Raw genomic sequence first — 9503 nt, 5'->3', positions numbered from 1 at the left:
AGCCTTGGCAAAGCCAATAGGTTTCGACTTTGGGACCTATTGACATAGCCAATGTTTTTTTAGAGATGATGTACAGCATATACCTGATGCAGTGCAACATGGCTAAAGAAAAACAAAAAAAGCCTACAATGCAGTGGATCAAAACGTGCGGTTTTTCTTTTTTTTTCTCTATTTACTGGGCGAAGTTAGATTAGTAAACAAAAGGAAATAAACATGTGGGTAAGTGTTTTTTTTTAAAGCCGGTTAGAGGAAGCAAATCGTTGGAGGTAGAAAAACACTGTGGGCAAGGGAGGTGGAAGCAACACTGGGAGCAAGGGTGAGCGAAAGCAAGATGGAGCGTGAGAGTGGGCTGAAGCGACATGGAGGGCGCGGTTGGGGGCAGAGAAAAGCAAATGAGCAAGAGACAGAGCGAAGTGGAGTGAAGAGGGGAAAAACAAACTAGACTTGGACCTGGCGTAGAAGCACACGGGCGAGAAAGCAACGTGCTTGGAAAAAGCACACTATGATGAGCGCATCAGAAAGGTTGCGCATTAGAAGCATAAAAGAGAGAGAGAAAGCAACTCTGAGCATGGAGTGGGATGAAAACCACACTCGGAAGACAGCTGCAAAACAATGCACTCTTGTGGAGTGCTTAAGGAAAAAATATAGTTAACTAAGAGTGAGTAGCGGAAGGACACAAGTACATTTTCAATGCCCCCAGGAGTGGGACAGACACAGGATGGACAAGGAAAGCAATTAAGGCTCAAGGGGTGCAAGCCTTTATAGCGCACTAATCAAAACTAAAAGTTCTTTTACAGGGGAAGTTCCATATGTTTACGTGAATTGAAGAGGCCCAGGAGCTGCTTGAGGCTATTTCTGCTGGGAAGTAATTTGATGATTTCTCTCTTTGTTTGGGTAGTTGTTCCGATTAAGGGGGGGGGGGTGCAGGTCACCTATGGTGCAAAACCAGGGCACCAGGAGTCACTAGGGGGGTGAAATGTGGACAGCGGGGGAGCTCACATTTCTAGTGGGTTGGAGTCTCTTGGGATGGAGTCTCTGGGGAGTTGGGAAGGGGCGAAAAAAATCCCAGAAAATGGAAAAGCAATGTCAAGATTTTCCAACATCGGGAGTATGATTCCAAATAATAGATCTCGTATTATATCGCTTAACGCTAATGGCATTCTAAATAGGCAAAAATATGTCGGTTTGATTAGGTGATCGGTTACATTAAAACCCCAAGTTCTTTTTATGCAAGAAACCCATTTAAAAAATAATTTACCAAAACTTTTTATTCCGGGTTGGTTTTCAAAAGCCTTTTTTGCGTCAGCTGGGATCGCCGTGAGATGGGTTGCAATTTATTTCTCAAGAGATATCGACTGGGAATTTATACAAGAAAAACGAGACACTCAAGGTAGATGAATTTGGATTAAAGTTCAAATTAATGGCAATATTGTAAATGTTATCAATTACTGCGGGCCAATTACTGATGATTCTTCAGCATTATCAACAATTCATAATCTACTTATAGGTGAGCCTGGCCAAATTGTTTTAGGTGGTGATTTTAATTACATACAAAACTTAAAAATCGATACCTCGAATTAGAACGAAAAACAGCTAAAACCTCAGACAAAGAAGGTTTTTGATGGTCTGACTTCGGATTTATATTTGATCGATGCTTGGCGTAGGATTAATCAGACTGCTTTAGAGTATACTTACTACTCTCGTCAATTTCATATGCCTCGCAAATTGATTTTATTTTTACTTCTCGATCATTGGTCTTTGTTGCTGCAAAAATTGGTTTGAAGGCTTTTTCCGATCACTCATTTGTTCAAATTGATTTCAAATTAGGGAGTGGAGTGAGGAGGAGGTCTCGGTGGCAGATGGACTGCCTCCTCCTTCAGGACCCTCTTTGGCTGGAGAGTTTCAGGGTCTGGATTCTGGATTACTTTAACACAAATGAAGGGTCAGCCAAAAAAAATTTCCATTTGGGGTGGCTTTAAAGCAGCAGCTCCGGCTCAAATGAAAGCTGTATCTGCAGGAAAGGGAAAAAACGTCTGGAAAAAATTGCAGAACTTCAGCTATCTCTTCAGACCGCTTCCAGGCTTCGTAACTCTCCAACACAGGGCCAGTGGGAGGAAGCATAGAAGTCCTTGAGAGATTTTTTTATTCTTGAGGAAATCAATAGTTCCCAAACTAATACTAAAACTTCTATGAAGAAAGACAAATGGTTGGAAAAATGTTAGCCTGGGCAACAAAAGCACGGCAGAAATCAGCCTGCGTATTAGAGATAATTGATCCCAAAACGAATACAGTAGTATCGGATAGAATAGAGGTTGATCGGGTCTTCTTTGAACATTATTATCAACTCTACACTACAAAATATACCATTAATCCTGAAGCGATTCAGGAATATTTTGCAGGAGTAGAACTTCCCAGATTAGCTGCAAACTCAGTACTACAACTGCAAAATGATATCACAATATCAGAGATTTCGGAAGTTATAAAATCTATGGCGGGTGCAAAAGCCTGTGGGGAGCATGGATTACCCATCACATTTTTTAAAACCTTTGTAAAAGAGTTGACTCCTTTTCTTAAGAAACTCTTTAATCATGTTAAGAGAGGTGGTGTTGTTCCTGCAGAGTTTGAGGCTGATCGTAGTTAGTTTTACAAAAAAGGGTAAGGAACCTAATAACGTGAATTCATATAGACCCATCAGTCTTTTAAATGCTGACTATAGGATTCTGATGAAGATCTGGGTACAGCGTATCACCCTGCTGGCCCAAGAAGTAATTCACATGGATCAAACAGGTTTTGTTGAAGGATGGGCCATGTCATCTAATACTGAATATCTGATACAAGCATTGAATTATTTTAATGGCAATGGGACACCAGCCTGTATACTGATGGTTGATGCTGAAAAAGCTTTCGATTTAGTTAATTGGGATGCTTCATTTTTTGGACTTGAAAGATTTAATTTTCCCGCCCAAGTTATTTCTATGCTACAAAATATTTATAGGGGATCTCAGGCGCAGTTAGTAATACATCGCAACCAAATAGGCTCTGTGGATATTAACAGGGGTACTAGGCAAGATTGCCCTTTATCACCTTTATTATTTACCTTTTTTATAGAACCTTTAGTAATTAAAATAAGGAGTAATAGGAATATACAAGCACTGATCCCTGGAATGGCTAAATTGAAGTTATTTGCTGATGATGCTATTCTCTATTTATCCCCTGAAAGTCAAAATATTGATCCGATTTTGATTGAATTTAGCCAATTCGAATTAATCGGGGGATACAATATTAATCCAACCAAAACAGAGATTATAATATTAAATATTGGACATAAATTCTTGCCCCATAATCTTCAACATCAGGCTCGTTAAACAGATCCTATACGGTATCTTGGTATCTATGTAACAGGGAAATTTAATGAGTTAGCTAAACTAAACTATGAGGCCACCAGTATTAAAGTACAGAAACTTCAAGTCTGCCATTAACCTTGATAGGGCGAGTGGCGCTTATCAAGATGTGTATATTACCCCAATTCATTTTTATATTTTCCAACATCATCATCAAGGTCAATGCTACCTATTTCAAGGGACTCCATTCAATGATTAGATCTTGGAACAAAAAGGTTTCTAGAGTCAAACTTTCGGTTTTACAATTAGATGCAGAATCAGGTGGTTTAGATTTACCGCATATTCATACATACTATATACATACATAGATTTTGCAGCTTGTTTATTATCCTATACAAAATATAGAGATTTTTTTTATTAATAAAATGATTGTAGAAGCTCAAATTCCCACTTTTCTCAAAAGCTCGAAACTCCCCAAAAAAACTAGATACAAAACGCTCACTGATTTTATAGGAAGACTGAACCCATTCTTTAAACACAGTGAGTTCTCGGGTCTATATGCCTTAAAGCTAAATGAGTGTAGAGATCTGGGTCTCAATATACATTCCTTCCATATTAAAATCTGGTAGGAGTCTGGCTTGGGTACAGTTAATCAGTTTTTTGTTCAGGACAGGATCATTGCATGGGAAGAAGCTCAGACAAGGAGCCATGATCGTATTAAGCCTTTATTTTTTTAATATCTTCAAATTGCTTGTTTTTTAAATAAACACAAGTTAATATTGAATTGTTCCCCTTCCAAGGTAGCTACTTCTCTTTTCTCTGTCAATATCAGAGGGGTAGGTAATTGGTATAGATTATTGCGATCTCAAAATCAATCCTTTTTGGTGAAAAGCTTTTTAGAAAAGGTTACTTTGGAAACTGCATGTTCTTTTTCTAGCTTAGAATTGCAAAATATATCAGGTGCTGCCAATAAGGTTATTAGAGCTGCCAACTTTAAGAGAATGGCGTTTCTCACACACTGGATGGCGTATTATACTCCAAAGGCCCTTAATAAATGTTACCCCCAAGTTGAAAATGGGTGTTTTCGCTGCCTCTCTGCAACTGAAGGGGAATGGAGGCATATATTTTTCTCTTGTCCAAAACTCGGGACGTTCTGGACAAAATTATTGATTATTTTAGCCAGGCTATAAAGAGACCTTATCCCCCAATTGTGGAAGCAGCTCTGTTTGATATAACAAGTAGGAAAGTCAGTCTAGTTAAATCTGAGGGCCATTTTCTTGCTATTTCAATGTTCGTGGCCTGTTCCCTAATTTTACAAAATTGGAGGTCCCTCGAACCACCTTTATACGAAAAATGGTTTAATAAAATGAAGCGCACTAAAACATTTGAAGAAGTTTATGTTAAACGAACAGGAGGCACTTAAAATGTTTTCGTCTAGTTGGAAATATTTTTAAAAAATCTATTATCTGAGAATAATTTACTAAAATTTAGTTGGTAAAATGTCTCTACAAATTGTATTTTGTGATATATAGAATGACAATGTATGTTCAAGCAAGTTATATTTTCAAGCTGTATTTTCTTTATTTCTCTTTTTCCTAGACTTTGACTTTGTAAAGATGATATTTTATATCCTGATGTCCTGCTCAATAAAAAAAAAGGAACACAATTGAACAATAAGCAGGCAAATGGGAGTGACAGCAAAGCCAACCAATTGTAATCAATGGGCGGGCTGCAAGGCACTAAATGGTCTCGGTAAACCCACACTATGGGGCTCATTAGGATGGCGGGAGGACTTTGTCCGCCCGACACCCTAACGGAGAACGGGACCGCCCGCCAGAAGTGCGGGGGTCCCGTAGGGGGAATTAGGATGTGCCCGCCACAGTGGCGGGCACATCCTGTATTTTCAGTATTGTGGCGGGCAGTGCTCTCTGCACCGCCCACCACAATACTGAAAATGATATGCAGCATTTGCATAACCAAAGCGGCAGGCACCGCGCGGTGTAAATGTGGGGGGTACCACAGGTACCCCCCCCGTGTGCACCCCCCATTCTCCTTCACTCTGGGGGCCCACCGCCACGGAAAGCCATGCCAATTTGCCCATTGTAATATGGCTGGCGGTGTCTAACAGACACCGCCACTATATTAAACATTTTTTGCCCCGGCCGCAAGGCGACCGGGGCGGAATACAGGCGGGCAGTGTTTTACACCGCCGCAGTCCCCCCGCCATCCTAATATGGTGGGGGGGAATTGGGCAGTGGATGTCGGGCGGATTGCCTCCGCCAGGCCGGCAGTGGCTACCGCCAGCCTGGCGGAGGCAATCCGCCCGACATCCTAATGACTCCCTAAGTCTTTCACACTAACATGCCTGCTAGGTGTAACCTAGAAAAGACTCATATGTGGTCAGTTATTGTAACATGAACCATATATGAAAAGATACATCTATAATAGCTGTTTGTGTTCAAATCAGACAGTATTTGTAAATGATCGTATAAACTTTTCATTAAAAAAAAGGAGGAAAATGCAAATGGTTTTGATTTACAAAAAAAATACTTTGCAATTCCTTCTAAAGAAACATTTGTTCGTACAGAATTGTGTATTAGCTTAGTCTCCACTAGAGAGATTGTGCTGCCAGTAGTTATGGGAGAAATAGATATCTATTGAATTAATATCCAGATTAACTCCTATACTTGCTTTACAATAGAAGATAAAGAAAACAGGAAGAATAATAGGTTTCATTCCAATTTTTTTTATACATAACTCTAAATGGGAAAGCAAAACATTTTATCAAAAATTGGACATCTCATTCTCAATTTGTAAATGAGTGAGATGTGAATTCCTTGATTAATCTTTTCTTGCCTAACTGTCCTCTCTTTGCTTGGGAACTGTATCCTACCCACTTCTAAGTCAGTGCATGTCAACCATGTGGTAAATTAGAGGTCTGCTCAGGACGGGTATTGGGAATGCATCATGCTGCTTGCATCAAGAGCATAGGTTTGCATTTAAAGTTCCTCTGGTAGTAAAGTGAGTCAAGCAGGGGTGAGCCCCAATGTGATTATTTATACCTTAAACTAGAGCCTGTGGTCAGTTTGGTACTGATTATTTTACATTTGAAGGGCACGCAGTAAAAGGGTATTGCATATAGAGAACTCTCCAGACCTGTGTTCATAACATTAACATACATGTAAATAGGTGTTCTGTTGTTCATGGTCTAACACGCGTGGCTTTTGTTAGAACAAGATGCCACTACTAAGGAACCCAAGAGTCGGTCAACCGACAATAGATTGTCTGCTGCTTTTGGCACAGTGGTTCTTTATTGAGTTTACACACCATTGTTGGTGGATTCACCACACATAATAAATGTGGCGACAGCTGCGCATTGCGCAATGCAGGGCGGGTTGCCATCCTCAAGAGCCAGCTTAAGAGGCGTTGGAGAGTAACAGTAAAGATAAGGAAAAGAAGAACAAGACCAACAAGCTAACAAACCGGTCTCATGCTCAACACACAGCACAAAGTCAAGAGGTGCACTGAAAGAAGCATCTGCGTATCTCAGAGTCCATTACAACTCAAGAGGAGTGTCAGGGGGTGAAGTGAGCGCAAATATGATTGGCGAGAAAGCAGCCTTGATAGGGGTCCCTCTCCATCAGAGAATGCTTGTCCTGTTTTCACACTGAAAGTTGGGGTAGAGTGAATAGTTTGGCCCAGGAGAAGAACACAGCTCCCATTCGGAACCTGCGAAGTACTGCCATGAGATATGGCCATCCCAGAGTATCAAAGGCCTTCTTGATATCAAGTTATGCCACCCACAGGGCGGTCCCAGAGGCGAAATGTTGGGATAGCTGGTATGCTCAACAAACAAAGGGGCCAGACAGATTTGTTTTTTTGAAGATTTCTGATCCCGCCCAGCCAATTATTTCTGGAGGGTCATCTATTTTATTTTAGTTTTAATTGTATTTTTAGAAAAACATTAAACCATTTGATTGTATATGTCATCAAACGAACAGTCAGCGAACAGTGAAAAAATACATACATACAAGTGAAATGTGCAATGATGTACAAGTGCTATACAAGTAATAAAAAATATATGTACATAGTCAGTTCATACAGGCAACACCAAAAGTAATAAATCAAATACCTAACAGTACATTGACATTAGGAACCAGTCCTTTGTATTAGGCACAAGAAAGACAGGCGGGCACACAGTTCAAAGGCACTGCCTGCCTGTCTTACTAAACCAAGGATACAAAAATGTATTGGGGGGTTACAAAACTAGGGAAAACACTGTATAAATTTAAACGGCCCTAGTAGCACCCTTGTTCTTTTTCCAAGGCTTAGGGTCAACGCGTTTCGAACTGCAATGTTAGTATGGGTTCTCCTCAGGACACGGACTGGATGGAGCCGTAACTGGACACGACAGATGAGTGTCAATCATAAGTAGTTGCAGTGGAACAGTACAGATACGTTGTCACCTCACTGAATCCCACAGGAAGGTTGGCTAATTGTGTTCTATGCCCAGTCAGTCTTTGGACTCTCTGCGGAGACTGCTGACACAACTGTTGTTTGACTTAGTGCCGCCCAAAGACAGCTTAAAGGTGGAAACGCTTTCTGCTTCTATTGTGAAATAAGATTGCAGCATGCATCTGGGATTACTGTGTACACACGGATGAAAGACATACTCCCGCAAGGACGCGCCTTAGCCCAACATCCCCTAGGTTTGCCTGCTCACCCTGGGCATCTTGCCTAGCCTAGGGTTAAAAAACAAGCATCGATCTCTTATCTTTATGGGGCCATGTGTTAGAAACACATGGCCACATAAACATAAGAAAGTGCTTTGCGACAGACACAAAGCAGGCCACTGAGTCCGGCTCGGAGGCCAAAGGGCGTCTACAGAAAACCCTCATTTCCAATGGCAGGCCCCCGTTCAGCATAAACGGTGACGCCAGCCAACGGAAATGAGGGACGGGGATTAAAGCCCTCTTCCGAAAGTCCTTCTTAACAATAAATCTCACGAGGCGAGTAGCGCATGCGCTGCCACGCCACGCGAAGCCTCAAAAGGTCTATGTGAGATTGTAGGTTGTGGACCTCTGATTAATGGGAGAATTCTCTCTCATCTGGATAGAGCAGGTGCCAGATGTCCACTACCTGTGTATGCGTTGCTCATTGCCGAAGGCGTTTCAACATAAATATATACCAAGTGCCCAGAACAAGTGGGGAAGATATGTCCCAAACATTGTCCTGGACTGTATTAAAGTCTCCCTCCACCCAAGATACAGGGGTGAATGTGTTAGTGAGATGAGAGGGAGTCTAAAAGTAATGTTTGATTTGCGTTTGGTGCTTATAGCGCAATCAGTGATAGTGGCGTCCCATCTAGGAGCGTCAGGGTCTATGGAGTAGGTCTACATCGTAAAGAGGATTCCCAGGGGTATCCATATTAGTACACCCCTTGCGTACCTAGAATATGTGGTGCCAACCATTATATACCACCACAGTTTTCTGAGTTTCAGTACCTCTTCCTTGTTGAGGTGAGTCTCCTGTAAAAAAAACAATATGTATACGCTTCAGGACTGAATGTATTTTGTACCATTTAACATAATTAGCCCCTGACATTCTACTCTAGAGTATTATGTCTAGGGCTGGTAGAGCCGGTGGGGTATCTCAAGAGCCATATTGTGGAAACTGAACCCTGGTGCACACTCCCTGCAACAGTATCTGTACATTCCAGTGTCTCATGTGTCTCTGCAACCCTCTGGTGACCAATACAGAAATAAAAAACTGTGAAACTGAACTCATGAACCACTTACCAAATCCCCCTTCCCAGGTCAACACACCAACAGGTGCTCCATTTGCAATGCACTATTCTGTGCATAGTCTTCTCCGATAGTGTTGGAAATATTGGGGGGTGTGGTGGAGCAGCGTCCACCCCAGGCGGTCAGTGAAGATTACTCCCCGCAAGGTTACGTGTGTAGTTCTGTGCAACTTGTGTTATGAATCTAGTAACAATTGAGGACATCCTCCCCCGCTGGGACACCCTGAAGGTGTCAAGTGGCAGAGAGCATCCCATCTGCTGTCATTGGGGTCAAGTCTGGCCATCCCAGAGAATCAAGTACACCAAAGCCATATTGGTGTCAGCATAGTCCGATCAGTGTGCAGGCGAAATTTCCAAGT

Source organism: Lissotriton vulgaris, chromosome 12, assembly GCF_964263255.1.
Source record: "Lissotriton vulgaris chromosome 12, aLisVul1.2, whole genome shotgun sequence".
NCBI classification, from domain to species: domain Eukaryota; kingdom Metazoa; phylum Chordata; class Amphibia; order Caudata; family Salamandridae; genus Lissotriton; species Lissotriton vulgaris.
The sequence above is the reverse complement of the archived record's forward strand: the minus strand, read 5'-3'. Positions refer to the sequence as shown.